Source organism: Stenella coeruleoalba (assembly GCF_951394435.1).
Source record: "Stenella coeruleoalba genome assembly, chromosome: 9".
Taxonomy (NCBI): Eukaryota; Metazoa; Chordata; class Mammalia; order Artiodactyla; family Delphinidae; genus Stenella; species Stenella coeruleoalba.
In genome coordinates this window covers 65853624-65880233 of record NC_137155.1, presented here as the reverse complement: position 1 = coordinate 65880233, position 26610 = coordinate 65853624, and the positions used below count along the sequence as shown (strand labels likewise).

General features: G+C 35.6%; 1 protein-coding gene across 15 annotated transcripts in view; it reads right to left on the bottom strand.

Annotated features, from left to right (window-relative positions):
* The window catches only part of DNAJB9 (DnaJ heat shock protein family (Hsp40) member B9), a 714883-nt gene that overhangs the window by 270102 nt on the left and 418171 nt on the right, over nucleotides 1–26610 (bottom strand). For 12 of the 15 annotated variants that reach the window (XR_013829608.1, XR_013829609.1, XR_013829610.1 and 9 more), the window contains 3 exons: nucleotides 26101–26267; nucleotides 16080–16237; nucleotides 14937–15024 (listed from right to left, as the gene is read on the bottom strand). The gene's annotated coding sequence lies outside the window, so the exon portion shown is untranslated. The remainder of the gene's footprint in view (nucleotides 1–14936; nucleotides 15025–16079; nucleotides 16238–26100; nucleotides 26268–26610) is intronic. The other 3 variants (XR_013829613.1, XR_013829614.1, XR_013829615.1) reach the window with 2 other exon arrangements.

Below are 26610 nucleotides of genomic sequence, written 5' to 3'. Positions count from 1 at the left end.
TAAGTGATTAAAGGGAGTAAGGAGAGAGGAGGGGAGAGGTGAAGAGAGAAAAGAGAGGAGTTTCAGAGAGAATTTCTTTGAAGAAGGGTGGTGAAGAGCCATGAGAAGGGAGATAAACCCTCCACATTTTAAGCCAGTGAAAAGGCACTTCAAGACTCAGAGAACTTGAATTTGTACCTTATGTGATATAGGAACTGGTGCCAGACTGATATCGTAACAGGTCCAAATATGTGAGTTTGTGGTTATCTAGTTGCCCCAAGAGTATAGAGGGCTGAGTTGAGAAGTAGCAGCACTTTCAGTTGTCAAACGTTAGTGTTTAAAGGAATTAATTTTGTATATTTTGATAGAAGCCATCGAGGGCTTGTTTTGGATCACACCAAATAGGGCTGTGTAGAGAAACAATGGGACTCCAATATAGGGGCTCTTCCTCCAAGATTCATTCCTCCATTTATTCATTCATCTTTTCAACAATATTTACTGAACACTTACTGCAAGCCAGGCATTATTCTTGGCACAGGAGATACAGTAATGAATAAAATAGGTAATCTTTGCCTTTTAAAACCTTATATTCTATTGAGGAAAGACAGATAATAAACAAATATGTCAAATTGTGAAAAGTGCTTTGGATAAAAAGCCATGAAGGGCGGGGTTGGAGAAAAGTCCAGTAGAAGAGAGTAAACAAGGACTCAAGGAGAGATCTGAAGTGACCAGTTAGAAAAGATGCTTTGGCTGCATTATCCTGAGTACAGTCAGAGGTTCACAGGGAGGGAATCACTGAGAAGCCAAAAATGCCCAAGGTGAGAGTCAACTTTCAAAGTCCACCAAGCCTAGAAAATGCAAATACCTTTTCATAAGTAGGTATTTTCTCACATCTCTCCTCTCTGCCTTGACCCACCCCAATACTGGAGGAGCCAGAAGCAAACTAATGCATGAGGAGATGGAATGTGGGGGAAGAGAAAGAAGAGAAGGTTTAGCAGAAGAAAGAGAAATCGAAAAGCTGCCCATACTTGCCTTCCCTTTGTTGGTTTCCACACTGCAGTATACTCAAGGCATGGGAGGAGAGAAAGTGTCTTAAGCTCACATGAAGGTTGGAATTCTGACTGTTCAACTGCAATAACATTTTAATAAAATGAAAATGACTAGAAGTGCTTACAAGACTATTTTTTTTAATCCAAGAGTGACTGGAAAAGTCATGGGAATTCTCTGAGATTTCATGCTAGGAGAGACCAACAACTAATTCACCAAGGTGATCTCAATGGAAGTGGGAGAAAAATAATGTTTAATGATTGTACCCTATTGAGTTCTGCTCTTTCAACTTAAAGGTAGCAGTCGGTAGCACTCCATAGCAGAGAAACAGAAGCTTACAGAGTGAATTAACCTATTCAAATTCATACAAAACTATGAAGTAGTGAAGCCCAGAAGCAAATATGGGAAAATCAAAGGGATAATTGACTTGTCTGGAAGAGGCATTCTTTGGCTCCAATGCCTCAAAGAGAAAGAACATTCAAGAATAAGTATTTCTTTGTGAAAGACTCTTTTTCTTTAAGGTCCTTTATGGACCAAACAAGCTGAGGTTCAACCAAAGTTCCATGTTGAGGAGAGGAATATTTCTTCGCCAAATGTATGATCCTGAATGTGGTAACATCATTCTCCCACTTCCATAACATGATTGGTCCATCTTATCTTTTGCCCACTCCTTTGTCCCATAATGCTCAACTTGATATTTGCTCATTAGAATTGTAGGGTATAGTTCTAAACTGATAGTGATATTGACATAGTCCTTAGATTTAAAATGCACTTTCATGCAAATAATTATTTGATCTCATAATAAATTATAAATTATGAGATAATTTATCATAATAATAGAAAATTAAATTAAAGCTAAAAGAGAATAAAACTAAAGCTAAAAGAGTTTGAGTGAATTGCTCAGAGTCACAATGTTACTGTTAGAGACAGACCTTGAGCACTACTCTTCTAGCTCATCGTTTAATGTTCTTTTTCTTTTTTTTTTTTATAACTCATAGTTTAATGTTTGGGTTTTTTCTTATAAATTTATTTTATTTATTTATTTATTTATTTTGGCTGCGTTGGGTCTTCATTGATGCACGCAGGCTTTCTCTAGTTGCGGTGAGCAGGGGCTACTCTTCGCTTCAGTGCACGGCCTTCTCATTGTGGTGGCTTCTCCTGTTGCGGAGCATAGGCTCTAGGTGCGTGGGCTTCAGTAGTTGTGGCATGAGGGCTCGGTAGTTGTGGCACACGGGCTTAGTTGCTCTGCGGCAGGTGGGATCTTCCCAGACCAGGGCTTGAACCCGTGTCTCCTGCATTGGCAGAGGGATTCTTTACCACTGTGCCACCAGAAACCTTAGTTTAATGTTCTTAAGGGAGACCTAAGAAGACTAAAGAAAGCACTTTTACTGTAATTGATAAAAATAATTTAGATAACCATTTGTGTCAAAAATAGATATGCCAAATAATTCACAGTTTTCACCACTTTTAAATTTAATATTTTCTATAATTTAGTCTCTTTTCCTTTATCTATACCAATTCCTGCTAGGACTTTCTACTGAGAAGAGTTGTTTGAAAGTCTTTATTAAATTGCCTTTGGGCTCTCCTAATTTCTAAGAAAAAAACTAAGCATTTCTCTAGGTAACTTTTACAGCCTATTCCCAATGCTTCATATGTGGAGAGAAAATTCAGTTGCCTACTTTTGTTTCTTGAAGGAAAACAACTAAGTCTTTATCTACAAAATTCTAACAATCAGCAAATATTGAAAATAACTCAGTCAATGGATTTCAAACTACAATATTCAAAACAAACATATATCCTTTATTTGATGAAGACAAAGTTCTCGCTCTCTCTTTATATATAGCTCTAAAAATCTTGTAATAATGATACACTACACTAGCCATACTTAATACGTGTTCATGTACAATTCTATTCATCCAAGTCTTTTTCCCTACTAGAACAGTCTAGTTCTGACAGTAACATGAAATCTATTATTATACTTGTGATTTATTTTTAGTCACCTTCTCTTTGCTCTTCAAAGAGATTTTTTGCATGTATTTAGTTGCTGGTTTCTGATTTGTTGTTGGTTTGTGTGTGTGTGTGTGTGTATGCATGTGTGGGCACTACTCTGTTTCATCCTTATCATATATTGTACCTTTTTTATCTTTTTTTCATTATGCAATTTCCCTCTGTATTATGTTTAGTGCTTTGACTCCTCTTTAACATAATATTGCAGTACCTATTTTCCTGTTGTTTGAATTTTTCTAGTATTTCTCTATCCATGCCTTATTTTCAACTCTAATAAAACGTGTGTTTTTTGCAGAAATATACCTGTTTTTAATTAAATCTGTTATCAGTTCATTTGCATGTAACATAATGACTGACATATATAATTTCTTTATGCCCAACTTATTTATACCTATCACATATTTTGTGTTATTCTTTCTTCATTTTCATTTTCCAAATTTTTGTTGATTTGGCAGAGTTATTACTAATTATTTATTAACTGGGAAGTTTTGCCCCACTTTTTGATAACATGAGTAATTACCTTTCTTTTATTGCTGGTATAGGCAAGCACATATTTCTCTATAAGTATTTAAAAATAATATACCAAATACTTCTCCTACCAAGATTCACTCTTTTCTATGTCAAGAACTCCTAGACCTCATCTGAAACTGCTTCACTCCAAAAAGATGGGATCTTTAAAACATTTTCACATTATCCCCTTTTCCTCTTATTTATTCTCCATTTCTATCATTAGTAAGACACACACTTTGAATGTTTTTACTTTTTTTACTTCTCCCTCGTCCCTCACCATTCTGAACGCTGGTGATTTTGCTGATATGGTTAAACTTTTAGTTGTACACTCTATATATTTTCCTTAAACTATGCTTTTTCTCCAAGAATCCTAGAGAAGCACTATATTTACACTGGCAAAAGATCTACCCTGACTCTTCCTTATTAGCTCACATTTAATTATGTGTAGAAAATTGTGTGTAAGAGGTGTGTGAGTGTAGAGAGAGAGATCTACTATGGATTATTTCTTACTTGATATGTTTTATGGGTATTTTCCTCAGAAGGGAGCAAATGTTAAATACTCTGAGTTCTTGCATCTCCTCCTCATTCATTCACTGTGATGGCTGAATGACATCTAGGTTGAGCATGGTAATCCTGAGTTCTAGTTCTTTTCTCCCAGTAGTCTGTAGATGATTTTTTATTGTCTTCTGGCTTCAAATCTTAGATAAGTCCAATATCACTGTAACCTCTTTCTGAGCCAGTTGTAGGTAACTTGTTTTTTCTCCCTGGAAATTTATGAAACTATAAGATTTTCTCTTTCTCAGCAATTTTACCAGAATGTTTCTCGATCTTTTTTTTTTTTTTGCTTATCGTTCCATACTAGAATTCAGTACAAGCAATTAAGCTGTAAACTTGCTCTCACCTTAAGAAAAATTTTTCTATTGTTTGTTGTTGTACTTCTTCTCCTCCAAGTGTCACTTTCTCTTTTTTGAAGGCCTATTGTTTTGTACATTAGTGCTCCCAGAGTTATCCTTCAAGACTCTTAACTTTTCCATTATGATTTCTATTTTCTTGTCTTTCTACTTTGTAGTTTGATATGTATTATTCTTGATCCCCTACTGCAAAATATTTTAGTCTCAACATCCTTTAATTCATCTAATACATTGTTTAGTTGATATAGCATGAGATTTTGTTGCTTAATTTCTTTTTTTTTGTTTTGTAGGTGCCATTGTATCTATATCAAGTTATTTTAATTGTTGTCTAGTTCCAGTGTTTCTTTTTCAGAAACTCTGTACCTCTGTGTATGTCTATATTTCTGGGTATCTCTGTCTGTGCCAACTCATCTTCTTCTCTCTGGCTGATGGGTTCAAGTTATTTGGGTTATACTCTTCTTTGCCGGCTCTTTGAGGTTCAAGTCTTACTGCTGGAGTATATTCAGAGGTGGCAGGCCCACAAGTGGTGGAAGGCAAGGTGCTTTTTTCCCTTAAGGATTTTGATAAAATTAAAGACTCCCACCTCCCTGCAGAGGCATCTAAAAGAAGTTGCCCCACTTTCTGGTCCCTCTGTCCTCTCCCCACCTTACGAAATTGGAAGACTCCATTCACACACAAATTTCTTTCATGGCTTCTTAGGAATCAGGAATGCCAGATGCAATAATGCAGCATTACTATCAGTCATTCCTCAGATTATTTTTGAGGACAAAGATCTACTGCTTTCTGGTCCTCACCCCAGATGCTCACAAGATGCTCACTTAGCTAAGAAGGGAGAAATTCCAATACCAGTTGACTTTACTAAGACCCAGAAGAATCCAAGATCTCCCTTTTACCTTTTGACTCAGTAGATGCTCAGAATCTTTTTCCCAAAGAAAACCTCCATAAAAATAAAATCAATCCTTGCTTTTTCTCTATCATAGCTTCCACACATGTTGAATAACAATATTCTAGTTTTGAAGAGGGCTTTGAGATTATTTTATTTCACACATGAGAAAACCCAGGAGCTAAAAATATAAGTGTTATGAAGACAGTTAAAAAAACAGACTTTTAGGCAATTATGCCATGACATCACGTGATGCCATTTAATATGCCATTGCTCTGAGCTGGTTATAATTGAGCAGCAGTTACAAATCAACAGACTCTTAACTAGACGACTGAAGATTCCTTGTGGAGAATGGACTTTAATGCAACGTTTCAAATCTCTTTTTGGAGTAACGCAAGTTAGATAAAAATGTTCTAATTTCTAAAGTACGGTAATTAATTAGTAATTAAATTATGATTTATTATTGTAGGTGTGGGTTGGTGTAGTTTTAGAAAAATCATGTAGGTTTTTCCAAGTTTCATGTTAAGATTCACATTATAAAAGTAAACAGAGAAGTAGAGTCAATAACTTGATGGTCATGGAGAAACCCAAAATATTACCCCTAGGAAGCTTGTATTTTGCAACCCTCTTTAAGCAAATATGTGTATACGTGTTTGGGTGTATGTGTGTGTGTGTGTGTGTGTGCATATATGTGGTTTAGACTTCCCTGTTAGCCATTTAATTGGCTAATGCTAATGGTGGAATTTACCATCAGGTAAGGAAACTATTATTTTTTAAAAATTCATGAATATGCAAAAAACTTGTTAAAGTTTGAGGAACTATAATCAAATTAGAGAAGGTGAGGCTGCTTTGCTAATCCCTACAAAGTATATGGAATCTAGTCAATAGTAATAATCACACAGGGATCTATCAACATGAATACAATTTAATTCTCAAATATTTTTGCTGCCATGTTAGATAAATTTACAATTAATGTATGAAGCAAAAATGTCATTCATTCATCATTGACATGACATTCATCATGTCTACGAGTTATTTATTCCTGAATTAAATAAAGTTGATAAATTATTATTTCCAAAAATAAGAAAAAGGGTCATCACACTTTGCTAAAATACACTTCATATTCTTCTGGAAATAACATTTTTATGACATAAGTAAAATTATGTTACTCTCTTTGACTGGCTCAAAACAACAAAAGATAAAGAACAGCAAAGTTTTCATTTATGTGGAAGATATTTAAATTTCACAAAGATATGAAAAAACATTTAATGTATTATTCATTTTCATCACATATATATTCTGATCACCTCCTATTCACCCCACTGATGAAGGAGTGCCCTACACTAAACAGTACTAGATAGCCAAACACATAATACCCAACATTGGTCAAATGAACTTGATAGCAGACTGTTAGTCACATATACTCACAGTCTAGGGGAGAAGGACACTGCATGCTATTCAAGGCCACACAGGGTTTGCACTTGAGGACAGCATGAACAGGACTGTGCAAGCAGATTCTATAGTAACAAGAGGATGAGGTGTCCCGCGGGAGGATGTGATTGATTTGTTTAATTCCACAGGCTGGAAAAGTTAGGTTGATGACCAGTTGGAGTATAGTTCATCTGGCTCATAGCAGGCTAGCCAGGTGGAGAACCTTTCCTGCTGGGGAGATTGGAGGAGGAATGCATATTTGGCAAGAGCAGAGGAGCTCACGGTTAGGCTTTTTGGGGTCCTGTGAGGCCCAAGATATCAAGATAGCACTTAGAATTTTAGACTGTACAATACAGTGTGTTAAATAACAATTTAAAGGTATTGGTTTCTCAATGCTGGATCACTGAAACCAGACATTAAAATGATAAAGAGACTTATGATAGTCACAATAATAATAGTCATTTTTTTTACTGCAATGATCTTTAATGGGGAATTCTTAAACTAGATCCATTAGATAATTCTAAAAGAAAATCCAAGTGTTAGCAACTTTGGCAACAAGGTATCAAATACAGATTTACGTGTGAATTTAGAAACTTGTGCTGATATAAAGAACTGCATTTGTTGATATGACAGTAAATCTTCTAACACTATTATATATTATTTTCTTAAATCTTTGTTTATTCTAATGAAAATGTCTTTCTTTCTATCTGCATACCTCCAAGAATCATTCCAAAAGACAAGATGTTACCAAAAAAGTAGGTAATATGTATAATGGATGCAATTATCTAGCTTTGCTAATTGTAATCACACAAGGAAAACAAAGCCATTGGGAAAATCTTTTTTCAAAACTATATGTAAAAGCAACTTAAATTAAAATTATGCAAGATCAGTATCCAGAGAGAATGATATTAGTACACTTAGTGGAACATTAAAGTTCTTCCAGTTATTTGTTTTTATAAATATATGGAAACTTTAATATCCTTGCTGATATACCACACACAGGTCAAAATATATATTAATATTTTAAATAAATGTATGTGTTTACCTGTGTACAGATGTGTAGATAAGGATTATACTTAAATATAGTAAAATAAAAATAATATATTGTAACTCATGTGATGTGGTTTATATAAAAGTGGGCACAGATGACACAGAGCTAAGTTTAAACTCAAGTGATAGAATTAGCTTCATTAAGTTTTGCTCTATTTTTCTGTTGAGATGATCTCTTAGAAAGACTCATGAAACCATGCTAAATCAGACTAGGAGCAATGTGGAAGGGGTAAAGTTAAGTGAAACACGGATATGATGAAATCTGATTTACAGAGCGCACACATGCCATCCAAGCAGAAAATGTTAAGTCCTCTATGTTGAAAAAGGGAGAAGATTTCAATCCCCTATTCCCTGCAGGCATTAATTTTTCATTTTTATTATTCTTTGGATTAACATTCAGATTTGAGTTGTTCTATGTTTGCTTTGATATACTCAAAACATTGTCTAATAAATAAATGTATCACATTGTGGTGATATATAGTAATATGTATGTATTATATTTGTTTTCTAATCATTTTGCACAAGCTTTAAATTTTATCATATTCTCTGTATAGAATTGAAGTCATTTCCATTGCAAACTTGTAACAATAATGGACAGCAACCTTCAGGGGATACATTTCTGAGAAATTTATTCCCTCATCTTGCTCAGCCACCCAAAGAATGAATTTGCTTCCATGACAGATAAAGACTACACTGATCAATTTAAAAATGGTCTTGGGGCGTCACAAGTCAATAACAGAAAAGGAAAACGCAAGATAATAGTATTTCTTTTCATTAGGTTGGTAGATGGCATTCCAGATTTACGCATCAAAATTGTCTCTTTAACAATTATTAAATAACCGTAAGCATACATCTTGGTTGTGTGGGTACTGTTTTATACTGAATAATCAAGACAAAGATAAATTCTATTTGACTGCAATGTGGTTACTTTACAGAAATATGATTACCAAAAAGTATGTGAAATTTAAAAGACAGAATATACTTACTACAAAGCATAATATTCTACACTGAAATCTAAAACTGCCATATGATATAATTTTAAATTATTTTTTTAGTATAAGAGTTCTGCAATAATAAGACATTTCATAGGAATGATTTGTTGTTCTTGTTTTGTTTTTTAAACTCACTTGAGCAATAAGTAATAAGAGTGGTGTTCTACAAAACTGTCATGGGAGAAGACATACATTTCATAGGCTATTTTAAATTCAGCGATGGTGAAAATTTTTTGTTGCAAAAAGTGTGCCTTTCAAAGTAATTTGAGATAAACTAAAATTATAGCATTTTCAAGGGATTTTTCCCTGATTGCTCTCATTTTCCTCTGAGAGTGTTATATATGCCTGAATTACATACAATAAATGGAAAAGTGTTTCTTTTAGAGAAAGTTCCAAAACATTTCTTTAGAAATGTGATTTCAATGTTTTCCACATTTGAGAACTTGTTATACTCCTTCCTATCACTCAAATATCAAATTGAAATATATTTTGAAGTGTTACTTTTGTGAAAATTACCAATGACTTTCTTGAAAACTGAAAAATTTAAGTAATTTAGTGAAGGAAAAAAAACCTATCTGATGTAAACTCCATTTGATTGTCTGAATTTTTCACCCTTCATTGGTTTTGGTAGATGCATGAAAACATATGTCTACACTCTTTTGAAGCGTTTGACTTAGTACCCATGAAATATGTCAAGTCAACATCATTTGTACAATTTGGCTATAAAAGATGATTTTAGATGTAAACTAGATGTATTCCCCATTCCACTCCTCAAAACATCCCAGTTAAGGTGACAAGTTCTAACCGTGTTTGATAAAATGCTCCCATGATCTTAAAAGTATGTTATCATCCATATGCCAGAGTACTGGAAAATGTCTATTAATTTGAGTTCTAACGATCATGTGTATTTCTACGTACTGAAAATTACAATCCAAGAGGAAATTAAGGAAAAAATTCATTTACAAGACTATAAAAAAGAAGAAAATACTTAGAAATAAATTGACAAAAGAGGTTCAAGACTTGCATACTGTACTACATTAATATTTTGAAAACTATAAAACATTATTGAAAGAAATTAAAGAGGACCTAAATAAATGGAAAGACAATCTGTCTTAATGAATCAGAAGCCTTAATTTTAAGGTGGTAGTAATACTCAAAATGTTCAAGAAATTTAATGCATTCCTTATTAAATTTCCATCTGCCATTTTGCAGAAATGTAAAGGCTAATCCTAAAGACCATATGGAATTGCAAAAGACCCTGAATATGAAAAACAATATTGAAAAGGAAGAACAAAGTTGAAGGACTTACACTTCTTGATTTCAAAACTTATTATACAGCTACTATAATCAAAACAATGCCATACTAGCATGATAGACATACAGATTAATGGAATAAAATTGAGAACCCCAAAATAAATACATAATATATGGTCAATTGATCTTCTCAAGATGCCAAGACCATTCAATGAGGGAAAGCATTTAACAAATGCTGGGAATACAGGATATCCACATGAAAATGTAGGACATTGGACACTTACCTCATATCATAACACAAAAGATAACTCAAAATGGATAAAAACATCTATATCTAAGAGTTAAAATTGTACAAATCATAAAAGAGAATATAAGAATAAATCTTCATGACCATGGATACTTATACATGACACCAAAACACAAGCAAAAAGAGAAAAAAAAATTGAACTTCATCAAATCAAAATTAAATTTTTTTTGTACTTCAAAGGACACTAACAACAGAGTGAAAAGAAAATCCACAAAACGGGAGAAAATATTTACAAATCTTAAATCTAATAAGGGTCTAGTATCCAGAATATAAAAAGAACTGAAAACTCAACAGCTAAAAGACAAACAATGCAATTTTAAAACGGGCAAAGGATTTGAATAGACATTTCTTCAAAGAGGATAGACACATGACCATGAGCAATGAGATGCTCAATGTCATTAGCCATTTATTCCAAATCAAAACCCATGAGGCAATTTCAGGCCCACTAGTATGGCCATAATTTTAAAAAAATGATGATGATGATGCAGAGAAACGAGTCCTCATACATTGCTGGTAGGAATTTAAAATGGTACAGCTACTTTAGAAAACAGTCTGGCATTTCTTCAAAAAGCTAAATATAGAATTACCATATGACCAAGCAATTTTACTCTTAAGTATTCACCCAAGGAAATTAAAGACATGTTCAAGTAAAAATATTAAACACAAATATTCATAACAGCATTATTCTTAATAGCCAAAAAGTGAAAACAATCCAATGTCTGTCAACTGGTAAATGGATAAACAAAATGTGGTATATTCTTACAATGGAATGTTATTCAGTTATAAAAAGAAATGAAGTATTAAACAGCTACAACTTGGATGAATATAGAAAACATTATACTAACTGAAAGAAGCCGGACACAAAGGTCATATATTGTGTGATTCCTTTTACATGAAACATATAGAATGAGCAAACTCATATAGGTAGAAAGTAGATTAGTGGTTTTCAGGGGCTAGGAGAAAGGGGGAAGGGAATAGGGAGTAACTGTTAATGGGCAGGAGATATCTTTTGGGGGACAAAAATATTCTGAAATGAGACAATGGTGATGATTGTACAACATTGTGTATGTAAAAAAACCCCGCTGAACTGTATAATTTTAAATGGTTAAAATGGTGAAATTTATTTTACATAAATTTTACCTCAATTTAAAATAATGGAGTGAAGTAGTGATGTATACAACAGCATGGATGAACCTAACACGATACTGTATAAAGGAAGCCTGATACATAAGAGTACCTATTGTATAATCCCATTTACATGAAGTTCTAGAATAGGCAAAACAAACATGATGACAGAAATCAGAGCAATGGTTGGTTGGGAAGAATAACTGGTATGAAGCACAAAGGGAACATTCTGGAGTGATGAAAATGTCTGACATCTTGAGAAAGGCATAGATTACACAGTTTATGCATTTTTCAAAGCTGAACAAACAATGTGATTAAGAATTATGTATTTCATTGTATAATCAGATCTATAACACTAGTTTTGATAGCATGAATTTGTTCCAACATGACTGATGTATTAGGGAATAATAGGAAAGGAACTTCGTGTTAGCTTATGCATGAAAAACACTAGCTGAACATCGAAAACAGCACCCAATTTAACTGAGCCAAATAATGCAAAAAATGAACATACTTCAAACACCTACCAGCTGTCTCAGTTCACCACATGTGTTATAAGCCAGTCCCATCCACATCTAGTGTTATAGCTTTCTAATTTCATATGATCCATTGTACTGGATTAAATAATGACCTTCAAAAATCCATGTCCATTTGGAACCTATAAATGTGACCTTACTTGTAAATAGGGTCTTTGTAGATGTAAGCAAGTCAAACTGAGGTGAACTAGTTTGGGTGAACCCTAACTCCAGTAAGACCGATGTCCTTATAAGAGGGAGATTTGGACACAAAGAAATAGATACACAGGGGAGAAGGCTATGTGAAGACAGTGGCAGAGACTGAAGTGATGTACCTATGTAATCCTAAGGATTCTGCCATCAACCAACAGAAGCTAGAAGAGGCAAGGGAGAATTCTTCCCTAGAACCATCAGAGAAAGCACAGACCTGCCTACACCTTGATTTCAAACTTCTAGCCTCCAGAACTGTGAGAGAATAAACTTCCCTTGCTTTAAGCCACCCAGTTTGTGGTAATTTGTTACAGCAGCCCTACAAAACTAATACACCCATCTTCTATCACTTCACAATAACTCATAAGCTGAAACCCTTCTGAAGCCCATTTCCAGAAGCAAACATGGGTATTTTTCAAATTAAAGTGTCTTATTTATTGTATTATTTTTTCATATCCATTTAACATGTGTAAAACTGTACTATTATTTTTACTAGGTTTCTATCGTTCCTTATGTCGCTGATATATGACATTACATATTGTGCCCTAAATCCATCTTTCCCATAAGCACTGCACTTCTTTGTTGAGCAAATTGCCATAGCACACTGCTGTGAGGTATTCTTTTTTTTTCTTTCCATTAGCACATAAGTTAGATTAGGTTATAAAATAAGGCAGGGCATATTACAGCTTCTTAGTAGCATTCCCGTTATAAAGAAATGCATTAGTTGCCTTGATTGATCATGTATATTTCCTAGGTTTTCATCTATACAAACCAGTGCATGGGTTAGGTTCCTCTACAAATAGTTAATTTTATATTTTTGGTTTCACTGTCAGAAATTAACACTATTTCCAAATTCTATAAGTTATCTTCTTAGTTCAAAACTTCCTCTGGCTACTACTTATCTCTACCCTTTTGCAGTCAAACTAATTAAAATCTAGGTTATCTACACTCTGTCTCCTCACTTCTCAAACTATCACAATCTAGATTCCATCTCTTCTACTCAACTGAATCTCAAACTCAGCATGATTGACAAATAGCTCCTGTTTTCACAAATTAGTGAGCACTATTCAGTCTTCATCTCATTCGATGGCTTGGAAGCTATTTATACCATTGACTTCTTGCTTCTTTTCATGACTCTTTCAATGCTACGAAAACCAATTTCATAACATATACTCTCATAGTCTTCCTCCTCTCTCTCTTTAGTTACTTTCCAGCATTATTGCTTGTGGCATATTTTTCTCTGCCTGTCATTTAAATGAGGATGTTCTCAAGCTACTGATTTTTTAATGCAAATCTGTGTCATCCTAGCTAACAAGATAAACAGAGGAGCTAACTTGAGCAGAGTTCTGAGATAGGCTTTTACTGCGGTTCAAGAGGAGTGATATGAAAATCATTTGCATGAGAAGAGTTATACAGCATGCTAATTCCAATTTATTCAGTGACACTGAACATACTACTTAATCTATTTTTGGTTATGTTTTTTCTATCTTCCAAATTAGTATATATTTGCTTTTTACCTTACTGAAATGCTAGAACATTTCCAAGATGTCTGCAAATTGTTTTTTAAAGCCTCTGAGAATGTGTTATGTAAGCACCAATAAATGAAAATGTTATTGTAGCCATAGCTTGCAAATATTTTTTTAATCTCTAATGTCATTATATGACATTATAATTTGGCAATGCTCACAGTTGTAAAGTGAGTTTTTAGTTTTAAATTTAGAGGCATTTACCCTAAAGTATTTCTTTCATTTTATGGTTGTTTCGATTCACATCAAATACTAACAAACATATAAATACTCTCTTAGCAAAGGTTGTCCTGGCCTGTGATAATGAATCATTATTTTCGGTTACTAAAAACCAACACATCTGGGCTTCCCTGGTGGCGCAGTGGTTGAGAGTCCGCCTGCCGATGTAGGGGACACAGGTTCGGGCCCCGGTCCGGGAAGATCCCACATGCCGCGGAGCGGCTGGGCCCGTGAGCCATGGATGCTGAGCCTGTGCGTCCGGAGCCTGTGCTCCGCAATGGGAGAGGCCACAACAGTGAGGGGCCCGCGTACCACAAAAAAAAAAAAAAACAAGAACACATCTAACTAAAGTAATTCACTAAAAATAAGTTGTAATGTCATCTCTTTTCTACTATTCAAACCATAATCATTAGCTAGATATATTTCCAGGCCTTCATACATAAAGCTATATTCCCAAGGAATATGTTGTTGAGTGATATCTCCTTACTGAGTTCTTGAAGGAGAAGACATAAATCATAATTTTATAATCTCAGAGATAAAAGGAGCCTAGGAGCTCACCTGTGGTGGTAGAATGGCATCATTGCTAGCAGTATGGGCTCTGCAGCCAGATGGCCTGAATTTGAATTCAGTCTGCTATTTTCTGCTATTTAGTATTGACACTTGTGTGAATTGGGCAAGTTACTTAATGTTACTAAAGTTGGATTTCTCACCTGTAGAGTTAGTAATGATACCTACACTGTAAGAATTGTTTACGTTAAATAAGAATATATAAATATGCATATATATATATATCTTATAACAGTCAGTAGTATATTTAATACATATTAAATACCCAGTAAATGTTAGCTACTACTACTACTATTATTTACTCCAACTCTCAGCTCCTACGTGAGCCCATGCCATTCAGCTCACATGTGGCCATTTCATTAGGGAGATCCCACCAGCTCATGTAGAACCATGGATGGTCACTTACGTTTAGGAGATCCAATTCTCTTTAGAGGATCCCGTTGGTACAGTTTTCCTAGTATGTTGTTGCTCCACATCTGTTTCAGTGTCATCAGCTATTTTATACCAGGTATAAAATGAAAACAGTTAGAGAGAGGAGAGCTTATAGGAAGAAGAGAAAAATATTGCTCAATATATATATATAATATGATATATATATTATACCTATACTATAATTATATATTACATATATGATTATAGCAGCTAAAAAAGCAAAAGGGAAAGATTATATTGGCTAACTTCAGGCAAATTTTGGTTTTTACTGGAATATGTATTTTCTTTGTTGAAATAATAGGGACAGTAAACATATATTAAATGATAAACATGGTTGCTCTAAAATAGGTTTCTTTTCCTTCATGACTCACTCCACTTAGCAATTTTTTCAAGATTCATTCATTCAGTAGGGACCATATTTAATTCAATGTTCAACACAATACATTCTTGTTTTTCAAGAAAGCCTAAATTATCGCATGCCGTAATTTTAAAAATAGAACTCAGGTTCTTTCTATAAAAAAATAAAGATAAAATACACTGAATTCTATAACTCTCACCATTGAAGTATGAATCTAAATAAACAACAAAAAAATGTATATTTTTTTTATCCCTTGGAACTAGACAATCTCTGTAAATTTATTTTTCCTTTTTATGTTTTCTTTAATAAGAATACTTGCTGCTCCTAAAGGAGAGTTTTATTTCACTTTGGTTTGGGCAAAATCAAAAATATATATATATAATACTTGATAATATAAAAAAATATATTAACTATCTGTATTATATCCACTTGTTCCTTGTCACTATTACTCTATGGGCTTAACATTCTCTTCAGTAATGTATGCTTTTATAAAGTCAAGAATCATAATGAGCTGTTTTTTGTTAACCAGAACAGTTTTCCCAGTTGACGCGTACATGGTAAAATCAATAAACATTTACTTTTGCCTTAGAATAGAGGAAATTTTGAAATGTTTTCTAAAATAGCAATTAATACTTCTATTTCCAAAATATTAACATAACATTATTATATGTTTTCTTTTCATCAGAATATAATTCTTTTGTTTAAATTGTACCAATATACAGTTTTTCATTTTTTTTTTAAAGAGAATAGAGTAAGTACCTGATTATATGTGTTCCTTTCAAATAAGAAAACAAAAATAAAATCTATGATGGGAATTCCCTGCCAGTCCAGTGGTTAGGACTCTGCGTTTCCACTGCAGTGGGCCCAGGTTCAATTCCTGGTCAGGGAACTAAGGTCCCGCCAGCTGAGTAGCTCCACTAAAAAAATAAAATAAAATAAAAAATCTGTGAAAGGCTTACAGAGTGAGAAGTATTCATCCAGATATGGAAAAAACTGACCTACTTGTCACCCCATTCCCTACTATAGACTACAACAAGAAGCCACTATGAAAAAAAAGTAATTTAGGCCAGATTAAAAGTGTGCTACCAAACATACTCACCAGAGCACAATTTTAAATATGTACTCTTTTTGTGTTTTGCAACTATACTTGAATAATTGTGCCCCAAGCTAAAACCTTTTTTTAACTTCTTTCAATAGTGTAACTACATAGACTGTCTATTTCTTTGAAAAGAACTTACAGAATCCAAATGAGTAACAAGAAAAGAAAAACAAAGATAAGCCATTACTGTCAGTACCCATATATTTTGACAAAGAAACACAACACTCAATGTTTCTCTCTTCTCTAGACGTCCAGCTTGCAGCAACTTGTTGATGTTACATGCATTTACTTTGTCATGAATTAAGAATGAAAGGGTTAATCAGATGCTTCCATCATTCTCTGTCTAGAAATCCAGGTATAGGCTTTATATATATTTTAGTTCTAAAGAGCTTCCCCAAAACACTTGGGACTCAATCTTTCCATCCATAAATGTCTACTATAGGATTACGCATATTCCTTTCCCTAAAATTTAAGCTGTAGGGGCCAAGAGTTTTATTATTCTGATGGCTCGTTGGTCATGCATCTTTGTCATTCTTTCCTGGAAGAACAATGTGGATCCTTCAGAATCCACTTAAATTGCTACGACTTCTTAAAAAGTCTGCCAAACTCTCTTACTATTACCCTCAGACTCCTCTGAATTACTCTGACCCCTTATAGCAATGCTTTGTAACAGCCAATTTACAAAATTATATGTACCTCTATCTTTTATAAGTATATATGTAGTTTCCGTAAGGCCTTATGTCCCACAAGGTACCTAATATGTTTGCCCATGACAAATTCTTAAAAATATTATTTGATGCACTGACTGAATCCCTGCTTTTGACTGGTGTTTGTCTCTCATCGTTGAATTTGTTCTTCTTTCAAGCTGTGCCTCATAAAACATATGCTATCTTGCTCAAAACATGGCAGGATGGCCAAATATTATATGATGAAACTCAAAGGAATTCAATTTAAACTCTTCTCCCCCCAAAAAACATCATCTTTGATTACCCTTCAGAAAAAAGAATCTAGTGCTTCATCATGTGTGAAGCTGAATATCCAAAAGTAGGCTTCTTGAAAAAGCCACATGTGTTTATCACATGGGAGAATTAGACTATTAAACTAAGATGCGAATGCTGGAGAGTGCAACAATATTTGTCAACAAACATTTTCTCAGTAGCTAAAATGTAGTGCTGTAATAGAGAGGATACAGAAAAATCCAATACAGTAGTCCCTGCAAATCAACGGATCAAGAACGTGCAATGCTATATTTTTTTACGTTTTCCTCTGTGTCTGTCTTGCCCTTCTAACCAAGCGGTTTTTTTCTGGTGAAGAGAATCTTCCATGGTACATAAGAAATGTTATTTTAACCAAGCAAGACCTTGTGTGGCCTTTCAGGAGCAGATGTTTCCGCCCCCCCAACCCCACCCCTGCCCATGTCCTCTGCCTGCCTTTTGTCTGTAGAAAAACTTTAGTCCAAGAATAAATTTAATCAGAGAAGTGAGGAAATGGAGAAAAAAGGGAAATCAGTCAAGCAAGACAAAAAAATAATAGTTTAACCATTAAACAATGTTAAGGACCTTTAGTTCCTCCTTAAGGGCTGTAGACAATATTCTGAGCCTTGTCCCTTGAGCTGTTTTGCAGATACTGAAACCCCCACCAGGTACAAGTTAACTGTATGATGCCCACAAGCACGTAAACCTCAGACTGATTGGAACCAGAAGGTTGATGATGTTGACTCCCAATTACCTTACCACCAAACAATCAGGAGAATGTCTGGTTGGCATTCTCCTGAGCTGGTCACACACCCCACAACCCTCCTCCCTCACCCTGTCTTTAAAAACCTTTCCCTGAAAGCCTTCAGGGAGTTCGGGTCTTTTAAGTACAACCTGCCCCAGAATCCTTGCTTGGCTCCCTGCAATAAATGCTGCACTTTCCTTCACCACAGCCCAGTGTCAGATCAGTTTTACTGCAGGCAGGCAAGCAGACCCAAGTTTGGCTGGGTAACATTATGATTATTGAATTTGCTTTTTTTTTTTTTTTTTTTTTGCGGTACGTGGGCCTCTCCCGTTGTGGAGCACAGGCTCCGGACGCGCAGGCTCAGCGGCCATGGCTCATGGGCCCAGCCGCTCCGCGGCATGTGGGATCTTCCCGGACCGGGGCACGAACCCATGTCCCCTGCATCGGCAGGCGGACTCTCAACCACTGCGCCACCAGGGAAGCCCTGAATTTGCTTTTAATGTCTGAATATAGCATCTTTCAGAAAAGTACTTGCATTTGGAAAGGGAGAATTTAGTCCAAGCAATAAATGACTAATGATAGATTTTGTTTGATTACTTGCAGTCTACAAGGGGAAGAGGAAAATACTCATTGAACATAACTGTGAGCATTGAAACCAAATCCTGGAGGTTTACACCTGCTTGGCCTACAGGTGGCAGAGGCCAACTCAAGGTTACTCCACCTGGTTCAGTTTTATCTCATGCTACCTTCTCTGTTATCATATTGCCCTCGAATCCTTCAGGCACATCCGACCTATCTCCCTGCATCTAGTCTTGCCCTTCTTCAATCCATCTTTAAAGAAAAAAATTCAGAATATGTCACACCCTTGATTAAGCTAAGCACCACCTCCACAATAGTAACAAAGCATGGCCTCTCTCTGCACTTAAAATTCAAGTCCTGATGGCCTATGAGCACTTCCATGATCTGGCTCCTGCCTATCTTCCTGGCATCACTAAAGCTTTACTAACCCTTTTGTTCAACTCTATCAGCCTTCCTTCTGTCCTTGATCATACCCAGCTTATTCAACCTTTGGGCCATTTCACTTGCTGTTTGGGGTACCTGGAAAACTTGGCTCAAATGTCATTTCTTCAGAGAAAAGTTTGTTTCTCAGTCTAGAGTCTTTGTATCCCCCAGTGTCAGTCACTCTTTCACATCACCCTGCTTTCCTGTCTCCATAGTAGAGAGCAATGTTTAAAATTCACTTAGTGTTTATTTTTGGCTTCTCCTCTTTAGAACAGAATCTCCCTGGTCTATTCTCTCCCTAGAGCCCAGAACAGCTCCTGGTGCAGCGCAGGTGCTCAGTGTATATTGCTAAGTAAAGTTCTAGGAGCAGAAGCAACACCGTTTCTCAGTTCTCAGCCACCGAAGTCCCAAGACAAGAACAAGGGGCTGAATTTAAAACAAGGACAGGAGGAGAAAGTTAATTTCTCCTGGAAAGCTATAGAGGCTGCTGATACTCTTCCAAGATTCAGAAGCTACCGTTATTATTTGTCCCCTACACGTTGAAACAGAAAATGTCAGTGAAAATCCAAGATAGTGGGATAATTATGTAAATAAATAAAATAAAACATGGTGAATGTATCAATCCTTAGATACTTTCAATTATCACTCATTGATGTAAAAGGAAGAATCCCTGGAAATAACAAGTGATTCCTTTTAACATTAAAAAAAACCTGTGATATAAATGAATATGTACATGTTACTCCAATTAAATACAAACTACTTATAATATGCATTAATGGATCATAAAATTTCACCTCCAACTAGGAATAACCCACCTTCAAATATGCACACTTGAAGGAAGCTTAACAAGTGTGTCAGTAACCTTTAGTATTAAAGTGTCATTCGTGCTGTATTTTCTTGCCTTTAATAAATTTATTTCCCTTGTTTCCCGATAAGCCGACTGAATTTCTGGCTATGTTTCTTCCTCTCTGTCCTGAATAAGCTCCTACTGTTAGGCCCGAACCAGGCCATCCCATCTATTTGCCTGTGACCTAACCCACGTAATCTCACTGGGCTCCTAAAACCCTCTCATCTGAGCTCATCAATGACAGCCTTCTCCTCCTTTAAAGGCACCCTCAGTTTAATCTTCAGGTTAGCTGAGTAATCAATGGTTCAGGTAAAGCTTATTTCGTTTTCATTTTTTTCCTATGTATGAGGATTTTTCAGCTTCTGTGTTAAAGTTGACAAGGAAAGTACTTTCATTTTAGTGCTACATTTTCATCTTTGGCTTAATCTAGAAACAATTTCACTCCTGCAAACAAACCTGGCATATTTATGAACATGAGCAGGTTATATGGTCACCTTTTATAATTCTGTCATGGAGTCAAATTGTATTTTCAAGAAAACAGAAATCTTCCATAGAGCATATGTACACAACTCTAAGCATCCTGAAAATGTGTAGCGTAAGTGAAGCTATTTCTGTTGCATATTTTATCCTTTCTGCAAAAGGAGTTTATGTTTTGTTTTTTTGCGGTACGCGGGCCTCTCACCGCTGCAGCCTCTCCCGCTGCGGAGCACAGGCTCCGGACGCGCAGGCTCAGCCGCTCTGCGGCACGCGGGATCCTCCCGGACCGGGCACGAACCCGCGTCCCCTGCATCGGCAGGCGGACTCCCAACCCCTGCGCCACCAGGGAAGCCCAGGAGTTTATGTTTTTAGTGGCTGGGGAGATTCTAAATTTAATTAATGCAAGAGCATCATTTGAGTTGGCCATAAAAATGTCCACTCCAGTGACCTTTCCATCTTCTGTCACAAGTGGGAGTGATGGATTGACAAAGTGGTCCTGCACTAAATATTGCCCAAAACAATACCGGATCCTTTTGTGCATATTTACAATACAGTGAATTGAGTTGTTTAAGAAACAACCCTAGAAAGTAAAGGCTTTGAACTTTCCATCTGAAACTATTTTTTTAAAGGGGAAAGTTGAGTCATTGATATGTTGATATGATTTTAACACAGTAATATTCTACAATCAATTCACAGAGATTATATTCTCAATACCAAAAAAAAAAAAAAAAAGACAGAAACAGTCACACATCAGTCAGTTTGGAACAAACAGTCACACTGTTCGTTCCAAAGAGTGTTTTACCCAAATACTAATCAAAATGCTAGGAACAATTACTATATTTTATGTGGAGCATTCCCTCGAAGGAGCATTTTAAAACATAACGGACTCTAGTATTCACATCATCCCCTCAAGAATGTAAATAATGCCAACATTCATTATTATTGTTTTGATTGTTAACAATCACTACTATTGGTATTACTCTAACAACTGTAATAATGGTCGTTTCTTTCCACCCTTCAGAAAACACTATTAAAAATGAGCCACACAAGAGAAAGTGGAATACATCAAAACCTTTCAGAGCACTTCATGAGGATGCCATGTCGGAGAGGGTGAGAGAAGGAGTAGGAAAGAAAGAGGCAAAGACAGAGAAGTGTGAAAAGAGAGAGAAAAATATTATTAAATACTATTAAAAATTTGGATACAGGTAGAGAAAGAGACAAATCATATGTGTGTCAAGAAAAAGGAGAAATACCATTTTCAGCTTATGGGAAAAAGGCACAAGAAAGATATAATCCTAGCACTTTTTCCTTCTACAACAATCTTCTCCTCTAGGATAAAGCCTGGAAGCCTAGAGTTTGTCATGTCCAATAACAGAGAGACCTTGGCTAAGCCAAAGATCACATGCTACTAGTTTCATGCAACTCTTAAGTTCCTAAAAATGATATCAACAATACCTTCCAAAACACAGCAATTCTCAGCCTAATCAGGCATCACTCTTCCTATGTATCAAGCCTGAAATCCTACCATTATGTTTTATTAAGCTACCATGATTTTTAAAAAGAGCATGAGGTTTCAAATAAGAGTGGAAATGACTGTGCATAATGTGATAGACAAGAACCAGGAGAAAAAAGAGTAACACCTGGGGAGAGGAGATACAGAAGGCAGGCACCTTTCGATATGGTGAAAGGTTACTCTGAGAACCAGAGACCACTGAGAGTGAGCACTCGCTGTGAGAAAGAACAGAACCTCTAAGAAGGAGACCACAGGTAAGTTCTATCTTCCATTTTTACCAACAGAGTAGTTCTGAAGCACAAGAAGAAAGTGTATGGGAGAAAAAAGCCGAGTTCATTGAAAGTTATCCTCTTACTTTCCGTAATATCCACACATGAGCCTCTCCTCCAGAAGTTTCTTATATGGTCCCATTTCCTCAAACTTGCAAATAATAGCAATGTAAAATGTCAAAACGTTGATTTTTACATATAATAACTTAGCAAAAATGTAATAAGCACCTGAATATCTACTCTAGGCTTGATACTGGAGATAGAAAGGTGACCACAAGTGTGGTCTCTCTCCTTACAGAATTTTAAACCTAGTGAGGAGACTAAGAAAAAAGGTGAGAGTGAAACACAGCCTCTTACATGAGAGGTGAGTGCAGGGTCCCATGGGAACACAGAAGAGCGTCATCAACTCACACCAGGGAACCAGTGAAGACTTCCTGGAGAAGAGTATGCATAAGCTGACTGTTAAAGAATCAGTAAAAGTTATCCCTGTAGAGAAAGAGGGACAGGGACCCTAGACTGCAGGAGTGTGATGCACTCGGAAAGTATAAGTGATTATGGTTTAGATGGAGGAGTGCCAGCAGTTAAGGCAAGAGCAATTACCTATGGGGCGGAATAAAGAAAGAATTTTCAGGCTAACCAGCAAATCTGTTCTTTATCCTGGGTATACTGAAAATCACTGTAGATTTTTTAAAATTAATTTTGAGGTATAATTTATGTACAAGAAAGTACACTCATCTGAAGCATATAGTTCAATGAGTTTGGACAGACATTTAAAGATGTATAAATACAACCATAATTAAGGTCAGAACATTTCTACTACCCACCCAAATTGCCTCAAATCCCTTTGTAACTTATCCCTCCCTCCCAACCCAGCCCCAGGCAACCATTAAGCTACTCGTCTCTACAGATGAGTCGGATTTGCAGGTGTGGAATAAGAGGTTGTTCCCAGTTTGAGGCTCACATGAATAAAGCTGTTATAAAAATACCTAGGAGTGGAATATCTGGCTCATATGGTAGGCATATATTTAACATTTTAAGAAACTTCAAGTTTTCCAAAGTGGCCATATGATTTTATATTTGCACCAAACATGTATGAGAATTCCAGTTGCTCTACATCATCTCCAACGATTGGTATTACCAATTTTCTAACAGGCTTATAGTAGCATCTCATTGTAGTTTTAATCAGCATTTCTCTGATGACTAATGATGTTGAACATCTCTTCATGTGTTTTTCTGTCCATTTATATATCTTCTTTGGTGAAGTATTTGTTCAAATATTTTAGCCAATTTTTTGTTGTTGGGGGAAGGAGTTGTTGGTCATATTATTGAGTTATAGGAGTTCTGCATATATTCTGGACCTAAGTCCTCCGTTAAATATACTATTGTGAATATTTTCTCCCATTCTACATTTTGAATTTCATTTTCTTAATGGTGTCTTTCAAAGAATGAACATTTTTAGTTTTGATAACATCCAATTTATCTTATTTTTTTTCTCTATGGTTCATGTTTTTGTGCCCTATTCAAGAAAGCTTAGACATAAAAGAATTAACACAACCCTGGGAGAAAATCCTAAATGTATATTTTTGTCTATTCCATGTGCATGTAAACTGTTTATCCTCTTCTTAACTGGTTGGGATAGAAAAGAATGCATACCATAATCCCTTAGCCATATTAATTTGCTCTAAAAATAGATAACATGTCTAACATAGTAGGTGTGATCAGGGCTACCACTTGATTAAGCGGGTAGTTAAGTCTATGTTCATTCTCCAAGGTCCTTCTGGTTTCTGCAGGAGGCAGACTGATGAATTAAACGAAAACACAATAGGTAATACCACCCCTACATTTTTGAGATCCTTAAAGATGGCACCAGTTTCTGCCATCCCCTCTTCCATACACATATAGCAGGATGAGATACTGTGTTTTATTTCTCCCTTAGCACATGTAGGTAGGGCGGCCTTCCCCACTATGACTGTTATTTCCCTATAGGTCAAGGACTGAAAGTAGGAGTTATTCTGTCAGTTATGTCAGCCCCATTTATACATTCATAGAATAAAGAAATGACCATTGGCCAAGTATATGGACCCAGCCAACTGTAAGCCAAATTTGGCCCAAGACTCCATTTATTACCTGGTCTCCATAGCTTCCTACTCTAACATGGCTCAATGATGTCTTTCCCAGTCTTCCGTTATTAATGTCAACTTAAGACTTCTGTCTAATAATCCTCAAAATGTCTGGGTATTCCCCTTTCCCCAGGAGACATTTACCCAAGTAAATGGATATAGGTTCTTTCGGGGAAGGACTGAAGGCATCATTAAAACATTGATATATTTTTGCCATGGTTATATAGAATCCTTCCTCCTGTGGACACTGTCACCTCATTAGTCAGTGGTCTCTGGGTCTAAAACATGTCTCAGGCACCTGGGAAAAAGTTCATGGCTTTTTGTTGGGGAAATCATCCTCAGCTCATCTATCCTTGCTACATTTTGAATTATGTACCAGTATTGTACGAGAGTATTTAGTTGCCTACCTATTTTGTCCCTAGGGATGCCATGTTCATTCAAGAACTTTGGGAAGTTTGAGCCAATATTTCTTTAAGTATTTTTTTTTCTGATCTGTTCTCTTCTTTCTTGCCACATTCTGATTGACTATATTTTAAATTTGTTGAAAATTTTCCACAAGTCTCTAAGATTTTTCTATTTTTGATATAGTTTCTGTCTCATTTTTAGATTTTTCCCCAAATCCAATGATTCTCTCTGTCAAATTTATTATGCTACTAACTAGTGCAATATTTTTAAATTTCAGATATTATACTTTTCAGTTGTAGAATTTTTGTTTTGATCTTTTTATATTTTCCATTCATCTTCTGAGACAATCTTTCCCTTCATTACTTACTTGAACATACTTATAAAAGCTACTTTAAAGTTCTTTTCCAAAAAATAAAAATATGGATCATCCAAGGGTTCACTTCAGCTGATTGATTTTTCCCCTGAAAATGGTCACATTTTCCTGTCTCTTCATATTTCAAGTAAAAATAGATTTTACCCTGAACATCACAAAATTTATGTTGTGGAGTTTCTAGATTTTGTTACATTGTTCTGAAGAATGTTGTTTTTGTTTTAGCAGAAAATATAGGCAATTAACTTGGTTAGAAACAAACTTTAACAACTGTTTCAACTGCAGTGGATGGCAATTCAAATCTCAATTAAGTTCTTTCATTTTTAGCATCACTGAATCTATCCTTACAGGTGTGATCTAAGCCAGCTAGACATTGGGCAGAGTTTACACATTACTATGGGTACCCAGGCTTTTTGACAAAGAAATGAAATGCTCTGAATTTCTCTCTCTCCTTTGGCCTTATCTTGACATTCTTCCAGCTTGCAGCAACCTGTTAATGTTACATGCACTTACTTTATCACTAATTAAGGAAGAGAGAGTTAATCAGATGCTTCTATCATTCTCCATCTAGAAGTCCAGGTATAGGCTTCATATATATTTTAGTTCTAAAGAGCTTCCCTAAATCACTTGGGACTCAAATTTTCCCTGCAGGAATATCTATAGGATTACCCATATTCCTTTCCCTAAGATTTAAACTATAGGGGCCAAGAATTTTATTGATTCTGATGGCTCATTGGTCATGCATCTTTGTCATCCTTCCTTGGAAGAACAAAGTGGATCCTTCAGGATCTAGTTAAAATGGTACAATTTCTAGGAAAGTCTACCTGACTCTCTTATAATCACCCTCAGGCTTCCATGAATTTCTCTGAACCTTTCTGGAAACGTTTCATATCAACCAATGTACAAAATCATATGTACCATTATCTTTTATAATTTTATAAGTATGAGTTTACACATACCTGGGGTTTCCATTTTCAGGCTCTCTCCTTTCTGGGATGGTCCCCTCACTTTCCTTCAGCTATAGCTGCCATAAGTTCTGTCCTCTGATTCCTCTGGTCATGAAGCTAGTAGGTTTTCTATGGATGTTTCAGCTGCCTTATATCAAGACATGATTTTCATCCCCAGGCTAAAACCACAAAAACAGGGAACTCACCATTTGCCATTCCTTTTTTCTAATTTTTGCCCCACTCCAAAAAATCTGTACACTGAGTTTAAGGTATCTGTGGAATATTCAGTTGGAGATGTCAAGTTTGAAAATAGATGGGCCAAAGCTGGATTGGGTACCTCAAACTATGGAGGAATTTTTCATAACTAAATTCTCCCTTGCCTTTATCCATTATTGAAGAAGAAAGTTTAATAATCAACTTTATAGTCCACCTTAAAATTATGGACAGCCAAGTGAAACTTTATCAGAGTTGCATCTGAACATATGTTGGGTGGGCTTTCTAGTGAATACTTCGCTTTCCAAT